Genomic DNA, 3843 nt, shown 5'->3' on the forward strand with positions numbered 1-3843 from the left:
TTGCACATTCACTGTTCCTTCTACATTCTTTTCTCCTTGTTTGTTCTCTGGCTCCTTTCTGAGCATTTCTGAATCAGGGGACCTCTCCTCTGGGATGGATTCCCTAATGACCGCCCTGATAGATGCTGCACCCCTTCCCCACCTGTGCATTAATTATCCTTGTTACTGTGGTCAAATCTGTGACAAAGGCAACGGAAGGGTTTGGCTTGGCTCGCGGTCTTAGAGAACACTGTCCGCGTGGCAGGGAAGGGCGGCGGAAGTGGACGATCACAGGGAGTCCACTCTCAGGAAGCAGAGAGGCAGAGCAGTTACTTCTCCCCCTCCTCAACTTCCTTGCTTTATTCAGTCCCAACCTCCCAGACACACTCAGAGACATGTTTCCCAGGTGGCTCTAAAGTTAGTCAAGTTGTTAACAAGTATGGATGACCATCCCTGCTTCTACTTTCTAAGCCCACCCCGCCCCCAGGCTGCTTGCCCTTTTCTCCTGACACGGAGCATGTTTTACCCACGAGCATGTAAACTACCAGGACACTTGCTTGTTTCTCTTTTCCGTTGTTTGAGCAGCGGCAATCGCTGGCCTCCTGCCGGCACTTGCTGTGTAGACCAGGCTTGCCTCAAACTCATGACAATCCGCCTGCCTTAACCTCTCAGATGCTAGCTACAGGTATGTGCCACCACACCTAGCACAGCACACTATGTTCAAGGCCATGTTACAGGACCTAACAGTGTTTGGGACACAGTAGGTGCTAAACTAATATTTCTAGAAGTGAAAGAATTCGGCTTTTTATACTTTGTAACCAACAAGGTAACCACAAGTAATAGTAACAAATACTTAGACAACCACAGAAAACTTTAATTCCTTACAAACTGTTTTCCTTTTCAAGACAAGATCTTGGTTATGCAGTCCTGTCTGGCTTCAGGCCTGGTATGACTGTCAATTTGGGGCCAACAGGGGTTTTCTAGTCAGTTTTAGGCCAGCCTGGGCTACAGAGTACAGCTCTGCTCAGAAGACCAAAAGGAGGAGAAGAAACGTTTTCAGTCCCCGGAGCAGAGCTCCAGAAACTGCGGAGCATTGCTGAGGGACTCTGAGCAGCACTTCCCACCAGCCTGCCCCTCACTGTCCCCCACCCACAACTTTTTAAACCCCCCAGTAATAGCCCCAGGCCTCCGGAATGGGAGTCAATGCAGGGCAGCAACGTCTACGCCAGGGCAGCAGTGGGCAGGGGCCTGAGGCCACGCGCTGAGGGGTGGCTGCGGACGACCTGCTTCTAGTCTGACCCACTCGGACCGTGGGCTGGGCTCTTCCTCGCTAACCCTTCCCACGAGAAAAACACCAGTCAGCCCAGGGAGGCCCAGGAAGATGACTGGGCCATCCAGATGTTAGCTCGGCCCCCCGGTACGGTCCCCGCTCTCGGTCCCCAGTCTCGGCTGCCGGTTCGGTCCCCGCTGTCGGTTCCCGGTTCCCGCTCTCGGCCCCGGTTCTGTTCCCGCTCTCGGCTCCGGTTCTGTTCCCGCTCTCGGTCCCCGCTCTCGGCCCCCGGTTCGGTCTCCACTCTCGGTTCCCGCTCTCGGTCCCTGCTCGGTTCTCGGTCCCGGCTCGGTCCCCGCTCTCGGCCCCCGGTTCGGTCTCCACTCTCGGTCCCCGCTCTCGGACCTCAGTTCGATCCCTTTCAGAGCTCCTGTCCCCTTCAGCCCCCTCACACTTACCGCGGCCTGCTTCGCGGTCTATCTTCAGGGCAGCCAGCGCTTCCTCTGCCCTTCCCGATGCCGGCACGCGCTGCCCCGGCAACCGTCACCAGGGAAACCAATCAGGGCGCCTGGGTCTACCGGGGCCCGGAGAGCCCTTAAAGTACTGAGTGGATGGAGCTGCGGGCCCGGGGAGACCTCCCAAACTGCACCCACTAGCTGGATGGAAGAGGGCAACGAGCCCTTGAAGCCTTCGCTCTCCGGAATGTATTTTATTTACGGATTTATTTTTTAAAGGCAAGGTCTTATGCACCCCAGGCTGGCCTCGAACTCACTCTGTAGACAAGGATGACATTGAACTCTGGATCCTCTTGCCCCCATTTAGTTTGAAGTCTGTTTTGTTAGATATTAGGATAAAACACCAGCTTGTTTCTTAGGTCCATTTGATTGGAATTTTTTCCCAACCCTTTATTCTAAGCAATGTCTGTCTTTGAGGTTGAGGTGTGTTTCTTGTATGCAACAGAAGGATGGATTCTGTTTTTGTGTCCAATCTGTTAGCCTGTGTCCTTTTATAGGTGAGTTGAGTCCATTTATATTAAGGGATATTAAGGACCAGTGATTGCTGTCTCCTGTTAATTTAGTTTTTGTTGTTGGTCATGTTATTTTGTGTGTTCTTCCCTTCTTCTTGATTTGCTGTTGTGAGATCATCAATTGATTGTGTTTTGGTTGGTGTAGCCAACTTCCTTTGGTTGGAGTTTTCCTTCTAGTATTTTGTGTAGGGGTGGGTTTATGGCTAGATATTGGTTAAATCTGGTTTTGTCATGGAATATCTTGTTTTGTCCTTCTATGGTGATTGACAGTTTTGCTGAGTATAGTAGTCTGTGCTTGCATCCGTGGTCTCTTAATGTCTACATAACTCTTGACTATGACCTTCTGGCTTTCATTGTCTCCAATGAGAAGTCAGGTGTAATTCTGATAGGTCTGTCTTTATATGTTACTTGGCCTTTTTCCTTTGCAGCTCTTAATATTCTTTCTTTATTCTGTATGTTTATGTTTAGTGTTTTGATTATTATGTGGTGAGGGGACTTTTTTTTTTTTTTTGATCCAGTCTATTTGGTGTTCTGTAGGCTTCTTGTATCTTTATAGGCATATCTTCTTTAGTTTGGGGAAGTTTTCTTCTATGATTTTATTAAGTATATTTTCTATGCTTTTGAGTTGAACTTCTTCTATACCTATTATTCTTAGGTTTGATCTTTCCCTGGATATTTTTTATAACCAGCTTTTGTTAGATTTAATGTTTTCTTTGACTGCTGAATTTGTTTCTTCTATTGTATCTTCAGCGTCTCTTGTATTCTGACATTTATGCTTGCATTTGTGGTTCCTGATCGCTTTCTCATGATTTCTGTTTCAATAATTCCCTTGGCTTGTGTTTTTTTTTTATTGTGTCTATTTCAGTTTTCAAGACTTGAATAGTTTCTTTCATATGTTTTATTTCTTTTTCTTGGTTTTCTTTAAGATTTGCTGATGTCTTCCAATTTTTTGTTTGTCTTTTCCTCCATTTCTTTGAGGGAACTTCTCATTTCCTCTTTAAGAGTCTCAAACATTTTCCTGAAGTTATCTTTTAGGTCATTTTCTTTTGCTTTATCTGTACTTGGTTGTTCACTCTTGGTTGTAGGGTCTCTAGATTTTGCTGGTATCGTGTTGCTCTTTGTGGTGTTGCATGTGTTCTTACCTTGTCTACTCATCTTTTCCTCTGATTGGTGTGGTTGGGGCTGTCTGTGACTCTGGTGATCAATCTTCTAGGTGCCAGTGGATCCAAGGCTCAGATGGTTCCTTATGTTACAGTCAGTGCCATGGTTCTAGTTACCCTGATGGTCACTTCATGTTCCTGGAGGTCACTCAGTGCTCCCTGGGTTTGCTCTGCTCCTGTGGAGTTTGCTGTCCCAGGCCTGCTCCAGCCCAGGTTGCAGCCAGCTTTTCTTAAGTTACCCCAACTACCTTTTGCCTCTGGGCTTTTTCTCTTTTTACTTCTGCATGTTGTACTATTCTTCTTATTCTGTGGCTGGCTGGGTGGCTGAGGCGCTGGGTGGCTGTGGCGCTGGGTGGCTGAGGCGCTGGGTGGCTGTGTCGCTGGGTGGCTGCGTCGCTGGGTGGCTG

The 3843-nt window shown here is 48.1% G+C and overlaps 1 protein-coding gene across 1 annotated transcript in view; it reads right to left on the reverse strand.

Moving 5' to 3' along the window:
• Positions 1–1816, reverse strand: part of Ccdc13 (coiled-coil domain containing 13) — a 41194-nt gene extending 39378 nt beyond the window's left edge. The window contains exon 1 of the mRNA XM_026779111.1: positions 1708–1816. The gene's annotated coding sequence lies outside the window, so the exon portion shown is untranslated. The remainder of the gene's footprint in view (positions 1–1707) is intronic.
• Between the last annotated feature and the right edge of the window lie 2027 nt (positions 1817–3843).

Source organism: Microtus ochrogaster, chromosome 5 (genome assembly GCF_000317375.1).
Source record: "Microtus ochrogaster isolate Prairie Vole_2 chromosome 5, MicOch1.0, whole genome shotgun sequence".
Lineage (NCBI taxonomy): Eukaryota > Metazoa > Chordata > Mammalia > Rodentia > Cricetidae > Microtus > Microtus ochrogaster.